Genomic DNA, 13724 nt, shown 5'->3' with positions numbered 1-13724 from the left:
AGTTGTCTCTATATATGAACCTACAGCTTAGGAGAAAAGTAGTTTAACACTGAAATTTACGTCAACTCAAATTCAGATCGATTATCAACTGCTGCTGGAGGAACATAGGCCTCAGTGGAACCTCCAGAAGAAACTTTCGCTTACGTTCCATTAGATATGCACACTTGCTTTCTGTTCATGCGTTAACCGCTGACGTCTCCTTTGATGTTGACACACATTTAAAGGTAAGAGTCCCACTACATTTAAAGGAGCAGAAACCAGAAAAGAGGAACCAGACAAAAGCCAAATTCCCCTAATGTGTCAAACACGTGGATAGGAACATTGAGACGCTGTACGCATTTGCCTATGCTGTTGCCGATACAGAAAATTTCTGTTGCCTATGCAACAGCCATTCCGTTTCCTAGTTAAATTCTAGAAAATTCTGGAACTAATCTAAAATTCACTCTTGAATTCAGGTTGGTGGGGTTGTTAGTAATCAGATGTGATTCTCCAACCACATCACATACTAACTACTTAAACTTATCCAATGTTTCCAACAGAGTTTAAAATGAGGAACAAACCAAATGATGGGTCACAGTCTCCCTGAAATATTTTAAATGACTAACTAGGATTTTATGAATAATGTTTAATCACTACAGAGGCCAGACAGAAGAAGGGAAGACTGTAAATGAAAAGAGGATGTCCCCATAATTATACACTCAACCCCTCAAATATATCTCAGGTTCTCTCTGGTTGTCGTCAATATTAAAACAGTTAGTTCCAGTCCTAGAAAATAGAAATCAAGCAGAGTTTCAAGATTTAGTATAACAGAAATGTAACCTTTCACTGATAAAAGTCTCTTTTGTTCACAAAGGCTGCATTTATTTGATCAAAAATACAGTAAAAGATTATTATATACAATTAAAATTGAAATATTATTACAATTTAATATAACTGTTTTCTATTTTGATCAATTTTACATTGTAATGTATTCCTGTGATGACAAAGCTGATTACTCCCGCAGCTATTCCTCCAGTCAAAAACAGTTATACTGCTTATATTTTTGTGGAAACCGTGATTGTTTTTTCCAGGATTCTTTGATGCATAAAGCTAAAAAGAACAGCATTTATTTGAAATAACTTTTTTTTTACATTACAAATGTCTTTACAGCAAGTTATGGTCAATTTCATGCATCCTTGCTGAATAAAAGTATTCATTTCTTTAAAAATAAAATAAATACATTTTACTGACCCTAAACTTCAGAATGGTAGTGAATGAATGAGCCAACATGCCAAATTTTGCAATACAGTAGTATTGAATGAAGCATTCATTTTTAAACATGCAGTAAAGTAAATATCAGGTATGTACATCTTACTCATTGTACTCGCTTACAATCCCAAAGAGACTACCAGACTCGCATCGCCACAGGTTTACTGATGAGGATAATAATACTAGTCTTTTATTCACACAATATATCCCAATGCCTATAATAAATAGTCACTGTCACCATCTTGGAAGAAAAATGTCCTGTTTTATATGCATTTACATATGAAAGGCACACACAATCCTTTCTATTCTAAGATTCAATTCTTTACAACAACACATTACTTTCCGGGCCTCATCACATCAGACAATGGGATGTAACAGCAAAAGGATAGAAAAGGAAGTATCAAACAGCCAAAACAAGTGAATCAGAGGAAATCCGCAATGCCAACCGCATTGAGCACACGTGAGTCAGGGTGAGGAGTCCTCTTCAGGAAAATATGAACGCGGTACATTGTTATGAGAGAATTATGAAATCCTATCCACATCAGGCGGGCGGTCAAGCGGTGGTGGTAGAGGACTGTGTGAAATCTGAACGTTTTGTTTTTTTATAAGCCATAAGTTGTGTGTCTGGAGTTGTCTGGTTAATATTTTCCCAAGGCATTACAAGCCAGTAAAACATGTGTTTGCCATTAGCATCTTATTTGTAGTTCTCACTACCACTTGTGATACGTCAAAGATAGTGATTCATTGATAAAGACTGTTTATAACACGGATGTTAACGGATGTGAGCAATGAGAAAGAATTGGAGAACAGGTCATTCATTGTACTTTAGTGATCAGGTTCACTTCTATGCTGTACACAAGAGGACACAAAAGGAAACCGCAAACTGTTTTTGATGAACCTGTAAACTTGAAACGGTTGATATGAAAACTAGTAGTAGACATCAAAATGAGAAGTCAGAAAAGAGGAGATTTGCATTGCAAATGTTAACGGCAAATGTGTCCGATTATTAAACTATGATATCTATGACCTGCAGAGGCTTGAACGTCTGTATTTCCAGGCTTTCTGGATTCATTTTAATACTACAACTGATACACTCATGAAGCATAATCATTGGCAGGAGGTCAAGGATTAACAGCAACTAAAGTGTATTACAAGCTCCACAGACCTAGTTTTTCAGTCTGGCTAATCATATTCATAAAGAAAGAAACTCAAGAGCATAAAATGAATGTTAGCTCTTAGATGAGAGTAAAAGGTAAATGTAACATAAAATTAGTCATACAATAAATATTATTAACAGCTTATATTTTTGTTGTTGCAATTTTAAACATTTTTTTACCCACATCACATTTATATGCAAATACAAAAACCTTTTGTTAAATGAATAAAAACTATGTCTCTGTCAAAAGATGTTGTTCAAATTTGCTTAACACTAAACCTCAGCACATATAAAGTCCAGTAAAGAAAAGCCCATAATCTAGTTAGCAAGAATACCCTATAATGACTGCACCTAAATGAACTGTACTTTTATAGTATTTATTAATATTTTGATTTGGGTTTTATTTTAAGTTTTCATTTTAATTTCAGTAATTTTATTAAGTGCATTTGTCATTTTATTCGATTTTTTATATTTCTATTTAGCTTTATTTTTATTTTAGTAATTTTAGTACTTCAACTAAAACATTTCAGTTAAGTGTCATTTCTAATTTTCATTTAATCTAATATTATTAATAGTTTATTTTATATCAGTTTCATTTTAAAATAACAATATTTAATAGTTTTAGTTAACAATAACAACACTGTTGTCTGGAACATTTACTACTTGCTAAACACTGCAAATCCGTCAAATTTTTGCAAATTACTCTGAGGAAATCTACACGAACACCTGAAGGAAGAATCATGGCTCTAAAGAGTATTTCCTTTGCGAGTATTTCCTTTGCGCTACAGGGTTTGAGAGAGTGAGAGATCTGCGGTGTGATGATGACTCAGTTTGAACTCAATGCACCTTCTCAAACTCATTTAGGAAAAAAAGACCATCACTCTTTAATGGTCCCGCCCCTTCTAACTCTCCGCTCCTCCCCCTCCTCCCTCTCTCTCTCTGCACTCAGCTGACTCTGCTGTCTGTAATGGAGATGAATGTGACATCTTCCTGTCTGTGTGTACTCAGCTAACTCTCTCAGCTGGGCAGCACCTCTAGCTAATGGAAACAAATCTCTAAGAGCAACAAAGCTATACAAAAACCGACTTTGCTATCAGATCCACAGCTATTCCCATGGGCCTCAATCCCAGGAAAAGACATTTAAATGGTGGTACACAGATTGGTAGGGATACAAAAGTAATGCCGCAGGGTAAAATCCCCAGCTTCTAACATGGGTCCGTGGGTCAATAGGAATTCGGCCACGTTCAGTGACATCATAACAAAATAGTGCTGGTCTATACACCCGGGAGTTCGGGACCCCATAAAGCAAAAGCATGCTGGTGTTATGATGATACAGTGAGCTCCTGATCCTCAAGCTTCCTGTGTTATCAGGCCATCAAGTCTAATGTCATATATGCGAGGTCCTTCTAGGTCAACAAGCAAATGGTGCACAGGAACATGATGAAAACAGACCTCTGGACTCCTGACCCAAACAATGATTAAAAGTGGTGATAAAGATGCACAACACATTGATGACCGTATCGGCCATAATTAATCTTTTATTATTATCATCCTCGTCGTCATAATATTGGCCCATTTTCTTAGTTTCCTATATATCGGTTATAATTTTTTCCATAATTCATTCAAATGTACTGACGCCTGATTAAAGCATGCAGTAACACTTAGCATGAGCAGTATATGTATAAAAACCATGCAAAACAGCAGTCGGTCAATACATTATTGTATTGCCCAAAATGTCTATATCAAAAGTAAAGCCAAACTAGAGATTAAAACATTGTGCCACATAGATGAAAGTTTTTGCTGTGGACAACAACCAAAAACAACCTACTGCAACACAAGCTATTGTTTCAATTGTCTGATTCTTGACAATACATTGTCAGTGCTCATGTAAATGTTTACCATACTCCAAAAGCCCTATCACTTCCTCAAGTCTGATAAAGAAAAACATTAATAATATGGCCCCTACAATGTCTCACGACAAATACAATAACCCTATATGATTCTCTAGCAAATATTTAAGCATGCTTTCCTCCAGTAAGTGATTCTATAGTGTCCCGGGCAAGGCAGGCTGGCGCCGATGTGGAGAGGAAAGGTCTGATCTGACAGAACTCCACTGACATATCACTGCAGCTGAGCTATAGGGCCCTACAACCGGCCCGCTGGCCTTTCACTCATGAAACCTAATACGTGCAGGCCACTAAATCCACACGTGCGCATACACACACACACACATTTTTTAAATAAAAATGTAATTAAATCAATAAATAATTCCAAATAGAATTTAAGTAAAAAAATATAACAACAATAATAGTATATATTTATTTGTCAAATAATGTCTACACTTTAAAATTATAAAAATTGTAAAAATAAAACAATAACAATAAAAATAATCTATTATATTTTATATAATGTCTACTTGATATAAATGCATACAAATGCCTAATATAATTCTGAATGGTACTGATATCTGCCGCAATTGTAAAAAAAAAAATGCGCGCGCGCCATAAGTGTGAGAGAGATCGTATAAATAGCGTCTGTGTGTGTGTGTATGTGTGAGGGCTTGTATGAATAGACTCTGTGTGTGAGTTAGCGAGAGAACAGAGAAAGAACAGAAGGACAACAGAGAGTTTATATAAACAGACTGGATGTGTGTTGGCTCCTGGACACTAATATTCGTCTTAGCTTGCACTAGCAGAGAAAGGACGCTCGAACCTTCCTCTGTACAATCACATCTCTGTTTCACCATGTCTCACAAATCCACACAGACGTCTTTTCAAGAAAGGAAAGAGAAAAAAAAGCACCCTATAAAAGGCGCTGAGTGGAAGGAAACTCAATTACCCATACTTCCGTCGCAAAATCTTTCCTCTGTTTGCTGGTTTTATGTTAAATCGTCAAGTGCAGTATATCTATGGGGATCACGCTGAAGAAATCGAACCTGGGTGAATTTAGTTTTAGTCCATTTATTCAATATTTTTTCAAACTCAACACGTTTTGCCATCTTGAAATATGCATAATTCCTACCAAAATCAGTGCAGGAAATGCTCATAACTTTAGTTTAGCACATAGTAGTGGTTGAATTATTTTGATCATGTGGAGAGCAACCTCATGTAAAGCAAATGATATTAACTTCCACACAAATCATCAAAATTAACTGGGAGAGGGGTTATGAGCAAATTAAATGTCAACATGGCCTGATATCTTCTAATGTTGCATTACAAGGAATATAAGTAACATAAGACTAGAAATATAAGTAATGTGACAGAACTCAGGCGAGCCATGAACTCCTTTTACTCTGTGATAGCAACCCAGCAGAGGTCAACACAAGTCGCTACAGCTGTGCTTCATAAATTAAGACCTCGATGGACTGCCGGCAAAACACGCGCCCTCTCGGCCTAAGGGGTGTTGGGACAGAGCTCTTCACTTTGGTCTTGGTTACTTCACATGCTGAGCTACAAACAACAAAATTAGCCCTTAAGCAATTGAGCTCCTCTTCTATTGGATGAAGCAGATGGGATGGTACATCCTTTAGTGTCATGATCTTTTCAGTCTGTCAGACCTCTGTGACCCCCTGTTGGATAGTCACCATTTACTGATGCCTCTCCCTTTATCATTGGGGTGAAGTCAAAAACAGATGCCAAAATGTGTACTATATTTGTGGATAGGGATGATCGTAGTTGATACGTACGGACCAGGACCCACGGTTCGAAACACATGTGATTCTCAGATTAATTGCAAACTTTAACCATCACAGAGTGAAAGTTTATCATTTGCACATATTTGAGGTCCTGTCAGTTTAAACAATAAAGGGGTCATCGAATGCAAAATTCACTTTTATATGGTGTTTGCATATAAATGTGTCTTTGCAGTGTGTAGACACAACCACCACCGAAACGGGTAGCTGTGAACAGAGCTGTTTTTGAGTAGGTAAAAAGGGTGTTGTTTTACAGAACCATTGAGGAATTTTAACCAAAGGATGTTACAAACTTTACATGAAGACCGTAAAGAATTATACCAACTTGTGGAAAATGGGCATCAGATGACTCCTTTAAAGAAATTTTTAAACCATTTGAGCGCACAAAGACGAGAAATAGCACTCCATTTGGTACTGTACTTGCGCAGTTTTCAAAATGCATCGTCTCGCGAGTGCCCTCCTAAACAGTCGCGTATGGCTACGAGAAAGAAAACAGATGCATATCATTATACTGGATCCGTACAATCATTCTTAAAGTGACAGCTGCCTAATATTCCTGCTGCTGTCTCCAGAGAAGACTATGCAGTGTTCTTTGACATATGACTAATCAATTTCTGTACCTGAATATTGTTAGACTTACCTGAAAAACATAGGCTAAAGGCTATTTATTTAATTTGCATCTTTGTTCTATTGTATTTATCTATGCTTGTCACAGGTGGTTGCAGGAAGGCAGACAAAGATGATGAATAAAGTTCCAATATGAAGTTTAATGAGGGTAATACAAATGACACATAGACAGGCTGGGAAACACACACTAAGTGTAACATAGACGGAACAGAGAATGAATGTGAGGGATGAACTTATAAAGCAAACACAAACGAGGATAATTAATAGAACACAGCTGACACGGATGAACTAATAATTACTGTAACCAACCAAGAAAACAGATAAGTGGCGGGAATCTGAACAAAGACACATGACAAATGACAACAAACTAAAAGTCCATGAAAACAAAACTTAACTAAACATAATGGTGACAATGCTTATAATTTGTTTATTATTTTTTATGCAGATTCACTCCCTACAAAATCACCCCAATCATTCTACAATGAATAATTCTTTCCAAATAGAGCTATTCCTCTGGTGAAACTGTTTTCATATCGCAATATATATAGCAGAAAACAAAATATCGTAATGTCAGTTTTTTGTGCAATCTTGTGCAGCCCTAATCCATACTGTTGAATTATTGAAAAATAATGCACACCTGAAGGTATTAATACCTTTGCTTTGGTATATACTAGTACGCATATGCAAAATGAATGGATCAAGTATGCATTCATTTTTCAAATTTAAGCGCTGTCACATCGCTCTCAGCTATCTTAAAACCTATTTTACCATGTTAAAACACCACTAAAATCAGCGCAGAAAATACGAAAGTGTTATTTTAGAACTAGTAAACAGAGGCTTGGTAGTTTATATGCAGAGAGAAAGGTGACCGGACATGATATTACCTCTGTCTGCCTCATCTCTCAGCAATGTTAGACAGTAGTGTCTCTGCAAACAGCAAAGCAACTACATCAAAATAGTGATGTCGCCACATTGTTGAGAAATGCAATGTACCTTTTCACCAGTGAAACTGTATTTTATTAGTATAAGTAATGCAGTAATACTGACAACATGGTTCTTGGTACGTGTGTGTGAAAGCAAGACAGCACAAAAGAGATTTCCATACATATTTAAAGTAATTTCTGATAGATAAATAAATAATAAATAAATAGAGCTTCCCATAGATATTAAGTAATTTCTGAATATAAAAGTAATTTCAGATAAATAAAGAGCTTTCCGTAAACATTGAAAGTAATTTATAATAATAAAAAATAAAAATAAAGGAGACCTTTCTTCTGATATTCAAAGTCATTTCTAATATTTGCTTAGTCAAGGTCTATTTTTCCTGGTTCATTTGCTGTAGCAGGCTGTAAGGCTCTTTGAAATAATAGCAATATGATATGAGATATGGAAGGGATAACGTACATCCAGCCGGTTGTTATTGCAGAATAAACCCCGACAGGGTGATCAGGTCTTGAATCAGCCTGAAGGGGTTTTTCCGATCAGAATCAAGTATTACACAGAGCTGTGTAATAAGACCTGGAACTGCTAGATGCACAGTCACAGAAAAACATGCCTGTGCGTTATCACTCCTACACTGACTGGACACAGCAGAACAGAGAGTCTTTGACATACCTTGCAGAACCCAGTACTATGATTCAGTCCAGTTGACCTCACTAACCACCACACAAGAATCCTACATCTACACTAAACCATCCTTCAGAGGCCACTGGGTTTCAAAAGGTGAATTTTACCCAAGTTATTCCATAATTGCTCAGCTGTAAAGCCAATCGTGCTATTACACAATCCCGAGCCTCGCTTCTGAAGTGGGTTTGGTCATAAACACAGGGTTACGGTTTTGGCAGCCAAGTCAGTGCATTGTTCACACAGACGCCAGGATTCCAGTCTGTTTACGGTAAACGTGCGTTAAGCCGTACTGGCACGAGGCCTTCTGGGTTGGGACCTGGCATAGTTGGGAATTTTTTCACATAGTCTAGGAATCTTCAAAGTCCTTGATTGTTGAGGGGTCTTATTTAGTGGAGACACACAATATCTATTTATAAACTATGAAGGTTTTCACTTTTCTCTACGCATAGCTTCATTCCTCGCTCTCTTTGACGTCTCCAGTGTGCACTAGGAAATGGGCCAAGAATAAAGATCTAAATTGTTTAAAGAGACAGAATGAACTAAAAGACTAAAGAAAGAAAGGGAAGGGGAGAAACTAATAGTTTGCTCTTCATCGTCTCATTTTTAAGGAATCGTACTGACCAGAAACACCAAGATAATCTCTGGTCACTGAACAGCAGAGCCGATTCTTGGACAGTATTTTAAGAGATCTGGCAGCTTAAGGGTGTACATTAGACTGCAGATCTAAAATAGGAACGCTAGCCTCTCAACTCTGTCCTAGTTTGGTCTTTTTGGTTTTTGCTACATGCTAAGTGGAGTATGCACAGCTAACCACACCGTTTGTCCTGCTTTAGATCATCTACTTGTAATATAACTGCAGCAAGTCACTTCACGAGGTGTAAGCGAATCCCGTTATACCGCTCCGGTCTCTAACTGCAGTTCTTTAAATACACACTGTGACTCAGCAAAAGAGAGGGAACACAAGAGGGTAGATCAGTAAATCACTGTGTCATGGAGGAAAAGACAAACTGAGAGAGGATGAAAGAATTACAGCTAATTCATAATCAACAGAAAGAAAGCGAACGCCGCCCAAGAAGACTTTGCAGACTATGAATTGGCATTTGTGAGAAATGCAGATCTGCTCTTCACCATTTGAAAAGACCCTCTCAAGAGAGTTGTTACTAGAGAAAAGGGCAGTGCCATAAAACTATTGAAAGTCTCGTATTTTTCTCTGGTTGTAGGGTGTTTCTGTTTCTTTGGCCTGTGGCTATTTTTAAGCACTAACTGGTTACAATTAGATTATATAACATAGCAAGACTGGCGGTGTAAGACATACAAGCCTTTTGAACAACCCAATCTTGACAGAGATGGTGCTGTGGCTTTAGTGATGACTATGATGGGCAAATTATGTAGAACACACTATGCACAATACCTCTTGACTTTATTTTCTGTTATTTAGCGAAGATATACAAAAGTCATTGCTCTGTTATGTTTTGTGTGGCCGTTTGTCACAGACATAAAGACCCTCTAAACATGCAGAGTTTACTGGAAGCTCAGTGGAGTCAGGCCAAACTGTAAGATCATTCTCTTTCCTAACAATGAGCCAATATTGTGTGAGGGCTGATGATCAGGCTTTCCACCCACAAAACAACCAATGTAAAGGAAAAGACATGTAACATGGGGAGAGCAGCCAATTATTCCCACCTAAAACTAAGTAGTAAAAATTAACTAAAACATGTCATGACATGGACCCAAATATGATGATCGAACACTTTGAGGGACTTTGTTAAATTAATATAAATAATTTTCTCTGAAATTTTACACAGACACTCTAGCAACTCTTTACAGCCCATTTAAACCCCTCTAGCTGACACCAAAATGTAAATAATGCATAACACAAACCAGAAGTTTCACAGAATATAAGCACAATTTTTAGACCTTTGTTTCAATTTAATCTGCAAATCAGTAAAACTACATGAACTTTCACTGCCTGTTCTCAACGACTTCTAAGACGACTTACAGTGGAGCTGGAATTATAGCAAGGGATTCATAGCTTGAAAGATCAGTAAATAAAGGACAGATTTCATCATTTGTTGTCTAGAAGATATTTTCAAGAGCCCTGGTGTTTGATCGTAATAATTAAGCAAATAGCTGTAACATAACAATGCTTTTCTGTAAAACATTTAAGGAAATTTTCTGTAAAAGGTTTTTGCACTTTATTTAAATTAGGATATTTTACTTTTATTTTATGTTTTTTGTTTGGCAGCCGTAGCTGACAGTCATTGACCGGTTTTTAAGATTTAATTTTTTACAGTGTAGGAAGAGTACAGTCTCCACAGACTCTCATTCTGTTTAAATGCAGAAATATCTCGCTCAACTTTGCCTTAATGTTGATAGCTAGGCGATGATCAACACACAGCAATATCAGTTGTAAGGATGATTGTGCGGAATATTCCATGAGGACATGTGGGTCTGTGGCACGTTGCTGAAGCAAGACTCCCAAAAGCATATCTAAGAATAAAAAAAAATTATTCCAAGAAGTCTCATGGAAGAAATCCTCAAGTCTTGATTCCAAGAAAAGTCTGTATGGGTCAGCTGAGGCAGTCGGCCCTGTGAAACTGGACGTGAGCTCTACAAATCATCAATCACATAAAACAAAAGCCACACCTGGAATAGATGACCCAGATGAGTTTTCTTCATTGGGGAAGTCGAAGTCAGCTCAGCTGTTTGATAATGACGTCTTCTGGATTCAAATCACAACATATGCGAGATGATCACTTTGTGAAGCACTTCAGGACATCCCATTCACTTTGATTCATCTGCAGACTAATTGAGAGCGAGAGAGCGAGAGAGAGAGAGAGAGAGAGAGAGAGAGAGGGGTTCAGGCTGAGTCAGTCCTCAAGGCACTGGTTATGAACAGAGACCTAGTTCCTCCTGTTCAAGCCTCAAAATTAAATAAAGTCATTATGGATGAAGCTCTGGCAGAAACAGAATTCATAATATCCACATTTACTGAAGACATCAAACACTGTTTATATTCAATTAAGGGTCTCATATGAATGTGATTCAACAAAGGAGGAAAAAAAAATCCACCGTTAAATTTGCTTTCAAAGACTTGAAGGAAAAATCCACCTTTTAACTTTAATAGCCTATGATAATCCGACTTTACCGCTTAGATACTACCTACTTACAGAACTGTTACATTCATAATTATGTTTACATGTTATGTATTAATCACTAAATGCTGACAATAAGTTTTTGATAATCTTTTGTGTTTTAAAACAAGAAGTTTTGCATCATTTTGCAAGCTTAATTAGGTATATACATACAAATATAAGGATGCACAATATCAGTTATCAGACAATACAGGCATTTTTTTTAAATGTATAGGTATAGGATGATATTGGATATTTAAATTATTTCTGTCCATTTTAAGACTAGCACATAAAAGTATTGCGATAGAAGTTGAAATGTAACGGAATTAGCGAAAGACAATTTTATCCGACACATCTAAGTCATCATCGGAAAAAAACTGTAGTGTAGGCACCTCAGTTGTTGATTGGATGGAGGCAGATCTGAATGCAAACTTGCAGTCGTTTGTAAAAAAGGCGCAGGTTTTAAGCAGACAAAATAATTGGATATCACCATGTTCCAGCATATGTCACCAGATATATGTCTGTCGTTTCACTGGAAGATTGAGTTATGACATTTTTATTAAAAATTACAAGGTCAAAAAATGAAACTTAAAATGAAACCTATATGCATGGATGAACTGTTCACAATAAAGTAAATAACTTGCATTTAGAAAATAGATAGATATCCCACTTTAATAAGCCTGTAAGAGTACATCTTATAAAGAGTAATTTCTCGAGAACAATTAGAACAAACTAACGTTACTTTGAAATAAGCAGAAATCTGTTTCAGACAACAAACACCCAACTGTCTTGTAATGCCCAACCAATCATTCAAATCCACTGATTATAACTCTCTATTCTGAGTTTTTCACAACTATTGAAGCAGCATCCCAGAGGTCACTCCTCCTATATTCTGAATTATTATTTCAAACTTGTACACTTTATTTATATTGCAGATTTCAAAGGGCACATTTATTGTTTATACATAGCTTACATTAAAACAGCTTTTAACTGTGCAGCTTCTATGCTAGCTGGATCTCTTTACCATACTCAACATGATGGCGCTGCATCATTCAAAATTAAATATCATACTAATATTCTTAAGCAGCATCACATTTATCTAACCTTGAAAGCATTAGCTTCAGAGCATAATATCTATCAGGAACTATTACTAGACATTTCCTCCTGAGCCGGATAAGGGGAAGTAGAGGAAACTGTTTGGCCAGCTGTCCTCTAACAGCCTTAACTGTTGTTTTGTATTGCCCTATAGTTTATTGTTTTAACACCCTCATGGTGTTGCTTTTGTGTCACAAGGAAGAAAAGACTGACTAATTACCATGTAACCAATGCAAGAGAAATACATTTTAAATAAGACCCCCTACGTATACTTACGACATCCTTAGATTCTCCAGATAAATTCTAGGGTAAATGTATTACTCAGTCAAGCATCCACTCATGTCACAGTGAGCTCTTGACCTTTGGCAGCGGAGAACACACTTCATGTTTTTTTCTAACATCAAGATCTGTGCAGGCATCTGCTAAGCACCATTACATCATAAGATTCAAGAGGGCATTAAAACCATCATAGTAGAACATGTCATCTCCAACTACTGTCCCATCTGTTCTGGAAAGCTCCATGCCAGTTAAACTAACACCTTTCAAACTCTCTCGCCCTCCACCACAGGACATCTAGGTAAATCAAGTCAAGAGACAATCATTCTGAATTTGACACACTCACTTCTGTTCACCATTTGAATGTAAATGTAAAAAACCTTCAAGCTCAATGCCAAAACAATTAGGATTTCAAAATATATTCGTACTGTAGAAGTTGTTGGCCGTTATTTGAATTTCAATATTAAATGATATTGGATAGTTAATTGTATTATTCATTACCTTTGTCGCTCGCGATGTTGTTATAATTCAAAACATTTTCGACAAAATAAAACTGAAATAAAATGCAATAGAAATGTTAGAAAAAAGTGCTGCCTTGGCAACTAACTGAAATAAAATAAGTTTATGTTAAAATTTTACAACTTTTTTGCCATCTAACATTTAATTTAATTTATTCTTTAAATACACTGAGAATTTATAATTTTCGATTGTAGCATTTAAATTTACGGATTTTAGTTTTTAGTGTTTTATTTTATTTTATTTAGAAAAAAATAGGATAGAATTTTATTTTCAGCCATTGATCTGAAAATATTTCAAGACAAGTTGCTTAATATTGACAGCAAAACCTTATTTCCTCTGTATCATTTACTGG

At 36.4% G+C, this 13724-nt stretch overlaps 1 long non-coding RNA gene across 2 annotated transcripts in view; it reads right to left on the bottom strand.

Moving 5' to 3' along the window:
* LOC307161448 overlaps window positions 1–13724 on the bottom strand; it is a 43937-nt gene that overhangs the window by 24135 nt on the left and 6078 nt on the right. For both annotated transcript variants that reach the window (XR_013821729.1, XR_013821730.1), the window contains one exon: window positions 10995–11153. This is a non-coding gene — a long non-coding RNA (uncharacterized lncRNA). The remainder of the gene's footprint in view (window positions 1–10994; window positions 11154–13724) is intronic.

Source organism: Squalius cephalus (genome assembly GCF_949319135.1).
Source record: "Squalius cephalus genome assembly, chromosome: 7".
In the NCBI taxonomy this organism is placed as follows: Eukaryota; Metazoa; Chordata; class Actinopteri; order Cypriniformes; family Leuciscidae; genus Squalius; species Squalius cephalus.
Note: the sequence above shows the minus strand (reverse complement) of the source record. Positions and strands in the feature narration are given on the sequence as shown.